Source organism: Haliotis rubra, unplaced genomic scaffold (assembly GCF_003918875.1).
Source record: "Haliotis rubra isolate DU_JTF1 unplaced genomic scaffold, ASM391887v1 Scf8, whole genome shotgun sequence".
In the NCBI taxonomy this organism is placed as follows: domain Eukaryota; kingdom Metazoa; phylum Mollusca; class Gastropoda; order Lepetellida; family Haliotidae; genus Haliotis; species Haliotis rubra.
This window is the reverse complement of record NW_025767523.1, coordinates 3,736,279-3,753,529: the sequence shown is the minus strand read 5'-3', so window position 1 is coordinate 3,753,529 and position 17,251 is coordinate 3,736,279. Positions and strand designations below refer to the sequence as shown.

Genomic DNA, 17,251 nt, shown 5'->3' with positions numbered 1-17,251 from the left:
TCACAACAAGTTCCCCCAGTTATTATTCAGCAGCCATTGTTGTCACCCAATTCCCACTTCCCATGTGAGGGGCCCTATGTGTATTGGGTATCTCATGAACAGACGATGGTTAAAATATCATGCAGCTTTCAGCAATAAAACAGGATTATCCCTTGACAAGATTTTTACAAAGTTCGTAGACTAATTGATGATTAAATGAAAAGTAGAAAAAAAGCACCATTTTACTTATTCTGAAGAATGTAAAGTTAGTTTTATATAAAAGCACTAAAAATGCAAGACCAACAGGCTACCATAGGTTAAACAAAATACTGACAAACTTAATTAGCACTGTACACATGACAACATTTAAGGCAGATAACGTTTTCCTTTAAACTAAATAACATCAAAAGTTGGCTTCCCTTCATGTACAGATTATTGCCCCAGAAACAGAAAAAAATACAGTCATAAACAAAACCTCTAAAAACTAGTTTAAATGTTAGATGGTGCAGAAGTTTGGGCAGTATGATGTTAGCACACTTCGCATCAACACGAGACATATCACTAATTTTCATTTATTTTATATGAAATACACTAATGCGTTCTGTCTCATGCGGAAATAAACATGTTTTTTATGAGACATGAGGTACATTATCAAATTACTCACGAACATAAATCATAGGAATAATAGTGTAATTCTGCAGAAAAACATCAGATTTATCATACCATGTAGGCAAAAATGTACATTAGAAATTCTTTTCATCTTTTTTATTTACGGTAACCATGGTGATATGAGAGGTGGAAGGATGGTGGTTACCACAGGTAGTGAAGGAACATTGATTAAGGCAAAGATGGTGAAAAGTAATAAGCTGATTGAATTTCACACTCTCAGGAAATTGACACGACACTGATAGACTATTAAAGGCTACTGTACTGTAATTTGTTCAGGAGCAGAGATGTGAACGCTATCAATTATTGCTGTTCAACCTACTTTGGTTCCATCTTTTTTTCAAATGTTCAGACTTGCAAAAATCATTATTCAGACAATTTCAGTAAATATCTGCGAAATTATTTCTTTCAAATTTCAACTTGTTTTATAAAGTCTTGCAAAACATTTTAAAAGGTTGAAGTCATTAAATAACAAAACATCTGTCCTTGAATGGTATTTTTTTGCATCAGCAATCTTGAAAGATTATACTCATACTGAAATAAAATATTTACCAAAAATTCTAAAACAAAAAATCTTTGTTAACCAAATACATCTATCTCAGATACTGATGTACCGGTACAGTAAATTGTGTTTACAACAAACAGACTAATAACGAAATGCCGGATATAACGAACTGATTCCTTGGACCAGAGACCCATTATATGGTATGCTTGGACCATGCTACTTGTATATTTAGCCAAAGTGCCATAATGAACTAAAATTACTGGTCCTCTTCAGTTTGGTTTAACTATAGTTTTCTGTACAGTCAAACACATTTGAAAAACGGAAACAAACATTTTATCTACAAAATGCAGAGTGCCACATTCATAAAACAGAATCCACTACTATAAAAGGTTGAATAAAACACATAATAAAATGGGTGCAAGGCTATTAAATGTGATATACATCTGCCAAGCTGATCTTCCTACCAAGCTGTATCATTAACTAACAGTAGTTGTACATTTCGAAAGGGACAACGCTCTCCAGCTGTTGAAACAGGGAGTGGCATGCAATGAACACATGGTGCTTATGTCAATGTCACAGAAGCATTCTGGGAAGCATACAGGCTGGTACCGACTGGATTAACCAGATGTTTGCCTTACATGTTTCACAAAAAACATTCACTCATCCCTCAAGAAGTTTGGAAAAAACTGGAGGTATGCCTTGACATCTTGGTACATTTCAACATGCGTGAAATGAACATGGTGTACATGGATAACTTGTCATATATCAATACAATGTTGTAATAAATGCCTGACATTCAATGTTCTAAATGTTGTTTACTTTGTACTTGTCTGAACCTCCATATGATTAATATTTGCAGGATATTTGAACCCCACAGCTCAAAAGACTTAAATCCAATGAGAATTCAATTACATTGGGCTTGTGTTTCTAGGCTTCTCTGAGATCAGTCATTATCCTGCAAGTAATTGCATTAAGATAACATCTGGGCTACAATGATTAACTTATCTTCATCAAGATGATATTTTACTTTGTGATCATTATAGTTTGAACATGGAATCTAATGCATTTGGTTCCATTGTTGAGCATTACTCTCCCCAGTGTTGTCAATATACATGCATGCTGTACGCTCGATATACTGGAAGTGGAGTACATTTCACCAAACACTGCACCTGTGTTTCAATGCAATCCTATACAACTGCAGAGCTATGAAGTTTCCAATACCAAATAACAACACACATCTGTCTTACACAATTACCCATGTTATTTAAAATGATAAACTGAATATTGTAAGTGAGTGAGTGAGTTGGGTTTGCAGCCACTTTTACCAATATTTAAGTGAGTGAGTGAGATCTTATACCACTTTAAGCAATATTCCAGCATTATCATGGCCAGGGCCATCAAGAAATGGGCTCCTAACAATATACCGGTACCCATATGCAGCGTTCGAAATACCTGCCTGCCCGACTGCCCAGGACGGGTTATTTTCAACACGGACTGATAGATTTTCAAATTCACCTGCCTGACGGTCTGGTTAAAATTTAGACATGTATATGAAGATATTCATCATATTTCAGTGTAATAAATCATCATCATTCCACTTGTAAAAATAAAAGATGAATTCCAATTGGATGATAAACTACGTCGCTTGTCAAACCTAAATTATTTGCGGGCAGGTAGGTTTTGGTCAGGCTGGCAAGTTTTGCATCTAACCAGCCCTGTGGTCTGGCTGAAATTTTTGGGAGTTTCATACCCTGCCACATGGGGAATCAAACCCCGATCCTCGGCTCGATAAGGGAATATTTCAACCACCAGACTGTCCCCCCACCCCAGCAATATTCAATCAGCAGAATGGTGGGTGGGAGATACCAGAAATGGACTTATGATGTTACTCATAGACAGAGACAAAACCAACCAGTGACAAATATGTTCAAGTGGAGACATTCTCCCAGTTTGGCATATTTCTAATGAAGGAAATAACCAGTGTAACACATTCCTAAAAAGGGAGACAACCCCAATATGGCATATTCCTCAAAGAAAAAGCAACCAGAATGACATTATTCCTAAATGAGGCGAGACATTCCTTGTCCTGGACATTCCTAATAGAGGAGGAACAGACCAGGTTGGAAAGGTCCTGAACAAAATGAAACTCATTAACAAAATAGACAAAAATAGGTGTAAATTTTTTTGGCTTTGTATAAGTTTGTGGAATAAATTCCAAGACATGTCGATTTGATTCCAAACCTTGAGAAATGTCTTCTACTAAACCCACAAGGCAAGGCGGGACTGAGGAATGTTTAAGTGACTAAATCACCCATGAACTATTTTTACAGCAATCCTAAACATAGTTACACATTATCACCTATCAGCAATAGATCTCTGTAGCAGTACAAGATCTCCAATCTAAATTACACACAAAGTTCAAAGTATGTACAGGCTGCGCACCAACGTGATTTGTCGTGGGTGTATGGATGTATCTCTGAGCCAGACATTTGATTACTTCTGTGGAACCTGTCAGATATCACATATGCAAATTACATCATATTTTTGCTATACATTAAGATGCAGGATTTCTTTTGAAAGGACAGCATGTATAACTGAATCCGTAATCAGCAGGAACACATGAAATGGACACCCCCATCATATGTAGGCATGAGTCATTTCAACCTACTTCCACACAAGGAACATGGTGCTCGGTGAAATGTACTCCACACTAACTGACATCTTTGACAGAGTGTCTTCCAACGCTCATATAATCCCCCATATGTCAAACAAGTTTTTTGTTTGCTATTTCAACCTAAATGAACATACAGGAAGATGAAGATGTGTCAACAATATACACAGTTTTAAATATAAAAACTGATAATTAATGACATCTTAATTTACTTCAGTAATTATAGAATTCAGTTACTTTTGAATCAAATGTTATACAAATATATGCTCCTGATAGTCACATTGGTACAATTGACTCTGCTTATAGGGACCGTTCATAATTTAGGGGGGGTAGAAGAAGAAGAGGAAATGATGACGATTTTAAGGGGGGTCACCCATTTTGTACATCTGATTCTTGAGGGGGGTCCCAGCAATTTTGTACATGAAAATATTTTAAAATTATGCTTAAAAAATATTGGAAGGGGGAGGGGTCATTGATTTTGTACATGACATGCGGGGGGTCACTTACTTCGTACATAAATTTTAAGGGGGTCATTCACATTGTAAATGCTTCTCCATAAAAATCATCATCACCCCCCCTGGCCATAAATTATGAACGGTCCCTTAGAAGAGATTTTTTATGAATGTAGAAAGGGTTTTGTTGCTTCTATCTACATTTGTGCATGTTTCAGTCTTTCCTGAAAATAATTTTCAAAATTGAAATGATGAAATTATTTTGTAGCTGCATTGTCGATTTAAATCATGCATGTTTTGTTTCATAAATCGTGTCAATATGCTGAGTAAATGCATGCATAGATGGGTCAGGCTTGCAAGTATTAACTAAAAGCAATAAATATTTGTCATGACTTGATCCATATGCTTTTAGCACCTTTTACACAGAACCATTATGAAGAAATCAGCTACTCTCTACAGCATTTCACAGTTCACAAAATAAATCAATTTTTCCATCAGTCATATTGACCCGTGTCATATGTTTCATTGCCCCCATATAAACAACAATAAACACAGTTCTGTCCATGTACAACCCGGGTCATAATCACCACCCATTTATCATGTTAACAATTGCCTATCGACAAAACGCAATGGACATAAGCAATAAGCAGGCTTGCAACACGCAAAGTAGAAATGAATGAATTTTGTAACTGACAAGCAGTAACATGAAATATAAATGATTTATGAGAAATGAACATCTTGTTAGGGCAATAAACAATTTGTCACTATCCAGAGATTGGCTTTTACAACCAATAGGAAAGCAATGCCGGTCCAGAAAATGCCTTACTGTGAAACCAGTATGAGCAAATGAATGAAAAAGACGGATTAAATCATGTATTAAAACCAACCCCTTCAATCATCAAATTATTGATCAGTGGCGATGAGCCAGGAACAGAAACATATTTCACCTGAGATAGAAGTGGGCTTGTGTCTTGCGTGGCTCTGACGTCAATATCTGTTTATGAAGGCGTCCCTCAATCATTTCCCCCTCGGTACCCTAGTAATTAGACTGTATTACATTGGCAAAATGACATTCGGCAAATTTATTTCAGCAATTTGTCGTACTAAAAACCATGCCGCAGATTACACAGTCTTGATGGGGACTTAGGTGTTGACAAGTTGGTGAGAGACTCGACTTGGTGGCAATGACCTTTCAGTACAAGCATGGTCATACCAATAACCAGTCATGTCTGGATCTGTCCAGTTTCTGTACCTGTCTTTCATTAAGTGCAAGCTGATGGTTTATCATAGCAATTATCCAATTTTAATAAATTTTAGGATTTTTAAAAATCTATGAAAATCATTTGATTTGTTGATGTCTGAAACACATTTTAGTGAGTCCTGCATTTAAGCTTCGCTGTTTTGTCTTTTGTATGAAACCTTTTCTACTTTAAGCAACAAAATACATTTGTGCCAGCCAGTAGACACTACTCAATGGGAAGCCACAGGGTTCTTGCTTCTGTGCAGTCAATCAATGTTATCACCATGGTAACGGCTTGGTGGAAATGACATATGAATTAAAGCATTAATATCTTTCATACTTTAACACTGTTACTTGTCGGTATAAATAAATGTACATGGACATTTTACTTTTGACATGCATAGGAGTGAAGTCATCCTTTTAAATATAACCCCAAAAAGTCAATTGTTTTTTGCTTTTCATTTCTGAGAACGCTGTAAATGTAGGTAAACAATTCATAGGTACAATATGTATGCTTCATTTTTAAATGAATATATTCTGATGAAAATTACTTACGACCATTACACATGTGACAACCTGTACTGAATGTGTTTTCATGCTCAATTAAATGTACATTTCATGCCTCACGGATCATGAATGAGCATTTCAGAAGGGTTTGACGTTGAGTGATGTATATGTCTGCCAATCATTAAATCATACTTGAAATCTATTCATTGACCAAGGATATCCATAAGGTATCATTGTACACTTAACATGTTAAAGCATGACCTAAATAGCTGAAAATAGATTTTGTTCTTTTCCATTAAAATGCATTTACATCATTTCCATTGTAAATGACATTAATCATGTTGGTTTCAAATTCATGTTTGCAGAAATATATGCAATACATACTGACACACTTTCAATCTATATGACTAAACCAGTCCATCAAATTTTCCAACACAGAAAATGATTTTCACTTCATGAAACCCACGCAAAACTCATCACATGGTTCAAAATAAATCTTTGTCCAACAACTTAAGACTGTTCTTCCAAACCAAATTGCCTGAAGGCGCTATAAGCGTGCGTCTATTTCACGTCTATTTCTGTAGGGGGTTGGCTGTGGTGTCGTTAATTACCACCCCTGACCAGTGGCCAGCAGTGTCCTCACATCCCCAGACATGCCAATATTCTCCTACACAAAAGAATCAACCTCACCGCAGGATAATTTTTCCACCTAATAATGCTGTATTAATTCTGTCTACAACGTTAACAAGCTGAAACAGATGAGTACCAGGGTTTAACTTCTTAAACATACTTTGCAGTAAACAGCCTGGTCAATAGTTCAAGATATTTAACAGAGTTTACACCATATATACAGGATGCTACTGGCCCTTAAAGCATTATAGTCTGTTTGCAGTGAAAACGTATCGATGAATTTCCTTTAAACACAAAAAGTAAATGAAATATAGTGAAATTAAGATTGCGAATCCTCATAATGTTACCTTGCCAATTGAACATTTAAATCTCAGAATTTTATTCAACTTAGGATAAAAGTTGTTTAACAAATGATCATAGATTCAAATCGCTATTATTGGTTTGTATTACAAGGGGGTAAGTGCAGTTGTTGGAATAGCGAAGCAAATCTGCGTGATGAGTGTTAACTTAGATCAACCCTACTTGTTCTTGGTGTTTTATTTAATGTGCATACCCCCTTGTAATACAAATCAATAATATTGATTTCAATCTATGATCATTTGTTAAAAAAATGTTATCCTACGTTGAACAAAATTCTGTGATTTAAATGCTCAATTGGCAGGATAAAATTCTGAGGATTCGTAATCTTAATTTCACTTTATCTGATTTACTTTTTTGTTTAAAGTGAAATTCATCGGTATGTTTTCACTGCAATAACTATAACAGCTATAACTATTTTTAATACAAACATCATCATTTTCAGTGAAGCGACAGATAATTTTTTAAAAACATTAAATTCTTATTGGTATTTTATGAAATAGTTATTATCCATATGTGTACATCGTTTAAACAGATGAAATGTCACTAATGTCTCAAATTGTATATATTCTTTGCAGTTCAGATTTTAAGTTATATCAATGTTACAACATGGATTTTCATTTTATAAAATATCTTTTCTTTTTCATCAGATATCTGTATACATCCTATCTTTTGGTGAATGAATCTTGGTGAATTTGTTTTCTTTGGTTGAATTGAAGCTCAGGGTGTACACCTCATTTTACAGCCTTGAAAAGACTGGTAGTTGTGTTCTGTGCGAACCTCTCATTATATTGACATCTTTCATTATGAGATGAGACATAGATCTTCCAGGATGAATGTCCATTTCAGTATTCTTGTCAATACCTCCCTTTGCCACTGAATTCTATCCTCGTTCTTTTCAACAGGAAAAAACTTCTGAAAGGAAACCCATCGAAAGCATCAATTTCTTGGAGCTCCTAATTGTCTGTAGGAAATTATGGACTTGAGGTAACTTTGTTGAAAATCACAAAATTTATCCATTTCTGATGATGTTTTGACAAGCAGTTCATCTTGATATACATTCATCTTGATAACTTCAGTAAGGTACCGGTACAACAATTCAATAATTTGCACAGTATGGATACTGGCACAATCTCCATTGAAATCTATGGGGATTGTCTTTTTTGCAATTGATTCCTATGCAAACACCAGGCAAATCGAAATTGATCAAGTTTCAAAAAGTCCCTTAAAGAGTTGTTAACATGTCTCATGTAGTTAAGGATATTTTTTCAAATGAAAAGATAGCTTTGTGTAACAGGGGCTATTTGTCAGAATGAAATCAACGATGTACATTTCAAGCTTGAGAGTAATAGACAGGAAAAGACAGACATTTTCTTAAATACAGGACAATATATGCAAGACATGCCTTTGGACAAAATAAATATTCACAAGTGAAACAGACATTAATAGATGTCTAATTTACATAAAATATATGCATAAAAAAACATTTCTGACACTTGTGATAATTTTTAATACTGGGTCATGTCATTACATATTAATTACTGCTGATCATATAATGATTTTGAAATAATCATTACTTGAAAGCAAGCACTTGAAAACATAGGTTTTTACTTGAATGATCTCTCACATATTGTAAGGAGGAAGGTTCCAATTACGGTGAAATGTACCGAGAGATGAGATGCTCTCACAGAGGAACAGAAACATGACTCATCAATGCCGCCTGTCAATATGCATTGATACGTACGTCGTATCTCAGCTCTGTCCAAAACATTGCTTACATTGATTTTGTGCAATTACTAGCTGAGCAAGGCTAATGAAAACAAGTAATCAACTCATTAACGATAATGCAGAAATAATCTCGGGTAAATTGGGATTAATTTCTCAGCTGCCTGTGACGTCAAGCCTATACATGACATTTCGTGTGATTGAAATTTACAAGAATGAAATTGACAAGCACAAAACATGATTCCTTCGTGACATTTGGGTGTGAAATGAATTAGAAATGAATGAGACAAGTACATCAAAATTTTACAGAAAACTTTAACATACAATAAAATAACATCAAAAATTTAACTAACGCTGAAATCTACAAGATACTAACATAAAAAAATTAACTAACGCTGAAATCTACAAGATACTTACATCAACATTTTGACAACTGCTGAAATGTGATTTAATGGATGAAAGCATCCAAAGAAAAAGACAACCAAGATTTAAGTAATGTGTGTCAGGGACGATGCGGATTGTTTGCAAATACTACTTGGCAAACAACTGCTTTGTATCTTGACAGCAATGTCCATAATGAATATGAGTTATGGAAAAATGTATTGAATATTCCCCCTCGTCTTTGAAAGCTGGAGCAAGATCCGGACTCAGTAATAGCAAGATAATCTAACATGAAGCAAATCAAGACAAGTACCGAAATACCTCAGGGTTATCACATAAATTACTTTTTCAGAATTCTGGAATTCAGAATTACACAGGTTCATCAGTTTTGTTGAAAGGTCAGATTGTGAGGAGATATGACCATCATCCGAGTTATATTTTCATGTACATACCTTAATGTATGTTTTGTATACGAAATTGACAAGTACAATATGAAACAATGACATTGATCACAGTTGTTTCAATCTCTTTCTTAGAAGTTCATCTTAATAATCCATATATGTTTTATTCTGTGAATAAACTCTTGATTTTAATTTTGGGAAAACTAAAAAAAATTTTGAACAGGTCGCTAATCCACCTAAAACTCAACCTGATGCAAAACTAGTTATGAAAGGAAATGACAAGGCTATTCCCAAAATATCATTCATCATATGTAGACAAAATAAGTGATGCAAAATTCATACCAGTATTGATTTACTAGGTGCAAGAGTTTGTAAATCTAATAACTTCCATGGATAATTGCCTAGCTTAATGACAAGAGGAGCGGAAATGAAATAGACATGATTGATAACTTTGAGATTGTATCTTCGGCTATTTATAAAAACAAACTGATGGATTTAGTTCAGGAATGTTATCATCTACAGTACTCATCAAAACAAAGTACCCATAATTGGTGCTGAGGTGCCAGAAATTCACACCACAATCTTGTTTGAGGGTATGGTTTCATTTTAACAACATTACAGTCACTGACTGACTGAGTTTGGTTTCATGCCACTTTAGCAATATTCCAGCAACATCACGGCGGGGGACACCAGAAATGGGCTTCACTCATTGTACCCATGTGGGGATTCGAACCCGGGTCTTCGGCTTGACGAGCCAACGCTTTAACCACTAGACTACCCCACTGCCCCACAGCAATATCATGTTGGGGACCACAATGGGCTTCACACAGTGTACTCACATTGGGAATCAAACCTGTGTCTGCAGCATTACTAGCGAATGCATCAACCACTAGGCTTCCTCACCTCCATAATGTTTTTGTATGTTATTTTCACTGCACACAATTGTACCAATGAAACATTTCCTGGAATATTGCTGTGGCAGATTAAGTCTTTTAAGTAATGTTTCACATATGAGTAAGTGAGTTTAGTTTTACGCCACTTTTAGCAAGATTCCAGCAATATCACAGCGGGGACACCAGAAATGGGCTTCACACACTATACCTATGTGGGGAATTGAACCCAGTCTTCAGCATGACAAGAGAACGCTTTAACCACTAGGCTACCCCATCGCCCCTTTTCACATATGATTATGCGTTAAATATCTGATCCACATGTCATGTAAAGTAACTGGGACTTTGTATATGGCTGAACTGAAGCCTTTTATCAGGACATATTCTTTGAACTTTGAGTCATTTAAGTGTGAAAGTGTGACTAAATGTTTGAAAATGATTCAGCAAATGGTTGAACAAGCTTTCATTTGTTTGGTATCACGATCAAAAGCTGATTTAATTGAAAAAAGTAGATGTAAGACTTTTCAAAATCTATGGTCCATATTTGATAATGGAGCTCTGTACACATATCAGATAACAGACAGATTATGGTCTTCAAAACAGAGAATCAGAACCCTTGTCCTCTAAACCCTACACCCACCCATAACCCATGCAGCAGTGCTTAGAGACATTGGAGTGTCATCTGCCAAATAAGTGAGTGAATTTACTTTTATGCCACTTTTAGCAATATTCCAGCAATATTATCACTTCAGGGGACACCAAAAATAGACTTCACGCGTTGTACCCATGTGGGGAATTGAACCCGGATTGTCAGTGTCATGAGCAAACGCTTTAACCTCTAGGCTACCACAGCAAAAATAACTCGGTTTCCGCAATGCGGAAACCTGGTAGAAAGTGGACTGAAACTTAAGTTTCCACCTAGAATCCAGTGAGTTTCCGTTCTTTTACATTGAGTTTCCGCAATAACGGAAACTTACAATTACCCACTTTCCAAGGGTTTCCGCAAGGTTTCCGTTACCCACACTCCAACAGGTTTCCGCAAGGTATCCGTTACCCACACTCCAAGAAGTTTCCGTTGAGTTTCAGTTAACTTTGAATCCATCAGGTTTCCAGTAAGGTTTCAGTTATTAAGACTCCAACAGGTTTCCGATAGTTTCAGTTACCAACAATCCGACATAGTTTCCGATAGTTTCAGTTCCCAGCAATCCGACATAGTTTCCGCGATAGTTTCAGTTACCAACAATCTGACAAGGTTTCCGCATAGTTTCAGTTACGGTTTCAATTTCAGGTTCACGGGTTTTCATATCGCGTTTCAAAGAGCTAAATGTAAACATTCTTCTTTTTATATCATAAACTCTTGTTCAAAACAATATAAGCAATTTGTTATTATCATGACATTTACTAAAAGAAAAACAGAATATATAATAAGATTCATTGTTTTATTTTCTCAACATGGTATGGATTAGCATTTAAGGCAAATATAAAGATCATACATATAACTAGTAATATAGCACTAAAGAACAGGGCAAAACATGTTGGCATAACTCAATCCAGTTTTAGAAATCATATATCATTTATAACAAAGTTGTAATTTTTCATCAGTTAAACTTTCATTCACTTATTATCTTGAAATAGCATGTTAGATACGAAATTTATTTCTAAAATCAGGCTAATGATGAAAAATAACAATAACATACAACTTAACACAGTGATAAAACATAGTTGCATCGACATTTATTTGCACGCCTTGGCATTCAGCCACACACTCTATGTCACAACTATCGCCAAACATCCACTATGATATACAATAACAACATACAGCTTACAATACAAAAATAAAATAAAAATTACATTATGAAATTGAAAATAAATTCAATTAAATTGCAAGAGCTGGTCAGTGGGCCCTGTAAGGGGGCATCCCTGGGCGGAGATCCCTCTGTTACTTTGGTTGGATGCCTCATCCTCGCCCCCTCCTGTTGGCCTTGGACGAGAGCAGTGGAGGTGTAGATTCTTTCCAAGTCCAGTGTCGCCGTGTATGCCATAAGCTTGCTGGACTCACAGACAAAGGGGACGGAATGCAAGTAATTGACGCCATCTTCGTCACTCAACGACTGGTGATGTCATGTCTATGGTGAGTGTTGTCGCTACCTTTTCTATCGTCTATCTGGCCAATCAATAGATGCAAGTCTGTTTGGGCAAGCAGCAAGTTTCTGAAAATGGCAGGTTATAACGAATAACTAGGTTATTTTGATGAATTACACAAACATCAATCAACAAGAAACTGACAATGCCAAGGATGATTTAAAATGAGTAATCCACAAGTAAGTTTGAATAAAAGAGAACTAAACTGAACAATCACACTTTGCACTAGTTTTCTCAAAACTCAAATTATGCAATTCATCACACTTCATTGACCGAATGTAATATCTTATTTTCTAAAGAGGACACAGAATCTATACAAACTTTGCTCTGGAGTTACATGCTTCCCAGACCAGAGGTAGTAATATGTTATATATAATATCTGAACATTTATTGCATTTTCTATGTAGTAATAATGGTACTAGTAATAGATTTTCATCAACGTTGTGGTGTCCACCTCCGTGATGTTGCTGGAATATTGCTAAAAGCGGCGTAAAACCAAACTCAGTCAGGCAGTTGTATTGTTGAAGGCACAAGTATATTCACCCAGTAGTGACTGTATGTTTACACCATTACGTCTTTGAGGTGTATTTAGAAGTGAATAATACAAGGATGCGAATGTTTCCGGATGTCAAGGTCTTTATTATGTGAAAACACAATGTTTGGAGTGAATGCTTACACCTGACGAAGGGTAAGCATTCACTCTGAAACATGTTTTCACATAATAAAGGAGTTGACATCCATAAACCTTGTCTCTACTCTATGAATTGGAAATAATTTACTACTTATAATGAAAGTCACTACAGATAGGTCAAAATTACCTTCACACATGTTTCAGCTGACCATCCTTGGTCATTCGTTATACAGTCTGCAGACTCATCATCAGCTGAAAAAAATAAACAATAACACGTTACTTTTCTTTGCATTTCTCCATTCATTCATTTGAGGTTTAACAAACCCCCAAACAATTGCAACGACATTTATACCAACAAGCAAACTACAGATTTATCACTTTAAGGTTATGCAATGAGTAAGTGAACGGCCTGACATAAACATCCCGATGAATGAAGTTCAGTTATCTCATGTGACATAACCTTGGAGTAATTACGGTATTGTAAAATCAAGGGGTCAGTTTTAATGCCATTTCACACAGGTGTGAAGTTTATTTGGTCCAATTTGAAATCATGATTAAGTTACCGGTTATTCAAATCCATTTGCAAATGTAACTTGAGTATGGTTCATTTTGTGAAAATGTATCTAGGGAAGCATAATAATAAAATATTCAAAGTGAAATTACGTCTATGTTTCATAGTACCATAAACACATACCTTCAGTTAGAGAGGGTGATCTTTTCTTCCAGGAGTGGTCGTGACACGTTTCCTCTCAACAGCCTAAATGGATAAAACAAATCAATTAATATACAATCTATTTGCTATATTTTTCAAAATTGTAGTATATTTTTCGATAGACACTTATTTTACTTCACCATCCTTTGAAAATAGTTCGTGCAAAACTGTTTATACAGTCAGGGACTTAAATATACGTCAGTCGGCAAAATTCTCATAGACTTGCATGCTATTTTAGTGTAGCTATGTAATTTTCATTAATTCAGTTTTCCATATTTGGTTGTCAAATTATGCAGGCTGTTAGGAAATAATCTTGGTCACAGATACATAATTTTCCGCATTGTAGTTACATGAGCAACATATATACAACATTGCGTATTCTTTCCCCATAGACCGCCATGTTAAAAATTGCCATAACCATGACACGCATTGAATTGAAAATAAAACGGAAATTATGTCTTTGAAGCTGAGATGATTCAGAACCCATGTGCAAAATATAAACAATATCAAACGGATATCAAATAAATTCAAGACATATTTCTAGCTGCACCAAATTAACATGTAAGTCGAATAATGCATAGTGGCGAACACCTATGGCCACTGGCTGTAATTCGATAGATTAGCTTGATTACCAATCCGGATTATCTGTACGTAAAGTAAATAATTCATAAAACGTTATTTGACAACAAAACAAATTGGTCTTACCTGACAGGGTCGTGGTACTGCGAGTTTTTCGCAGCCATTTCCATCTTTCTTTTCCAGGTAGCGAATTCTCTCTTTCAGTGCTTTGAGGAAAACTGAGGCGGCTTTGAAAATCGCGACTCGCAAAGGCTCACGGGAAAAACACTTTGTTGTTGTTTTCAATCTAAATCTAACATTACAGTTTGACAATATCTTTCCGCGTTTTACAACAAAAATAAACATACACTATACACATAAAATGTCAGCTGTGTGTTTTATAATGATTTAGGTAGTCTCGCGTGGACGTGATCCGGTCGCCATTGTTTTATTTGTTTACATTGCCGACATCAAAGGGACCGTGAAAGGTGGAAATGAGCAGATTGAATGTGAGTACCCAACAGTGGGCTTGTATGGGCTTAAGGGTCTTCTCATCGCATTATGGGCACTAATTGCTCCTCCTCAGTGTCAAGCATCAACATGTAGGCCTAGAGAAGTGAATAAATCTGAAAACATATTCACGTTACTTTAAAAGTCCTCATCGAGCTCCATGAGTCCTACTCATGAGAGATTGTGTTAGTGGCAAATAGGTGATTTTTCAAAACCCTGTCAGGAGTAGGCAATATACGTTCTGCTGGACGTAAACTTCACCAGGTAAGTAATTTACCTATTGAGCTCAAAACATGCACATGTATTAGACATGCTTATATCATGTTCATTCTTTTCAGTTCTACACGTAGATCTACGTACATTCCTGTATTATAACTTTACTAATCTAATTATATGTGATGTCAGCTCAATATATCTACGTGAGCGAGTTTAGTATTACGCCGCACTCGGCAATATTCCAGCTATATGGCGGTATTTATCCAATTATACCAGTACATCTTTTTATCATTTTATTACCATTAAAACAATTATAACATATACTTTACACTCATAGCTTTGTGTAATAATTTAGGTAATCAATTATTGAACCTCTTAGCCTTACAATGCATTGACACAAGTCAATGATAACATTTCTAAAAGAATCATTGTTTCAATTATTTGATTTACAGATACGCATTGTGGATCCACTGACTTGTTGGAGATTGACAAGAGGCTTGGCTTGGTAATCATTTATAGTTACACCATACCATGCTCCTAATTTCATTAAAGGAAATCTTAAAACAATATTTTTATTCATCAGCATTTAGTCAAAAACAAGTAAACACTAAATAGATACATAGAATAAATTTCTTTATCTTTGTGAAAAATATAATCACTCAAAATGTAACAGTGCGTGGATTCCAGTGTAACCATAAGTTTAACATATGTTATATATGGGATTACACTTTCATAAGTTAAGATATGTTGATATGTTTTTCAGTTCCAAGAAAAAGACCCAGTTTTCTGTCCGCACTGCCAGTCGTTTGTTTCAAGGAAACAAGGAATCGTCTGGAATGGACGTCAGTTTCTCATCAGGTTAGTCCAAAATACTTCACTTCATAGGTTTCATTTATATCCATCATATATCAATAATGAATATATTTAATTATTGTAATTTGTTTGATTGGCATTTAGAAGTTGGTGACAAATAAGAAAGTAAGAGAGTTTATGGATAACAACTTCTTTATTATATATGATGCGACGTTTCGGTATGGATTCTTATACCGTTGTCGAGCAAGAGTGTAATTATTGTATACCAGATATGTAACTGTAACTGAAAGTGAATAAGTTGTGTTACACATTTTACAGTTTTAAATTAAATTAAAGGTCACATAAAAATAATATTTTATGTTACTATATTGCTGGGAATGTTTCCTTAGAGAGTTGATAAAACTAAGAAATACCCACGCATTTTTCATTCATGGGAAATGTTAGGTTTTGTATGCTTTTCTCAGTTGAGTTGGTCATTTCAATTTGAATAAGATCACATATATAATTATGTGTTACATTCAGTGTTTAAACATAATTGTGATCTATTTAAAATATGTATGTACCGCTTACATATGCTTGATTTCAATTGGCGATTTGGTAGTAGATGTTACCTTGAATATGAGTACAGTAACAGTAATAAATATTACAACAATTTGCTTCAGAATACTGGGTTGGCTGCCATTTTCTGGCAACCAATCAATAAAATAAGTGACATGTCAAATGGAAGATACAATATACATGTATACTACATATCTTTCCTTTGTGATTGTGAAAAAAATATTTTGGTTACATATACAAATTAGTCGCTCTAATTATATAATTTCATTGTGATCAGATGTACCACTGTGCATGTTTATGAATATGTATAAATGTGTTACTTTGGCTGTTTTGCAGTTTTACTAAGCATTGTATGTATTGTATTTGCAGGATGATGAAGAGTCTGTGTGGGATGATAAGGATGGCAACGATGTTGTGCCAGACATCAACCAGGACTCTTCATATTCACCCACAAATCTTAAGTAGAGCATACACCATCTGTTTTGCGGTTGTGGACTGGTTCAAGCCTTGTTGTAATCAACTTGGTTATATTTCCCCTTTCTGTGTGGCAAAACTCAGGCTCAACTCAAGGCTCTGCGTCATATGTACCACATCAGAGGATTGTTGGCTGCTCAGTGTGAGTGCAACAGAAGCTTCATGGTTGTAAGCAAGTTGCCAAGTCTTTACTATGTGAGATTGTTAGTGTGTATATGTTAAGATACATTGAG

At 35.4% G+C, this 17,251-nt stretch overlaps 1 protein-coding gene across 1 annotated transcript in view; it reads right to left on the bottom strand.

Annotated features, from left to right (window-relative positions):
* LOC124261410 (voltage-dependent T-type calcium channel subunit alpha-1I-like) overlaps positions 1 to 17,251 on the bottom strand; it is a 179,832-nt gene that overhangs the window by 110,442 nt on the left and 52,139 nt on the right.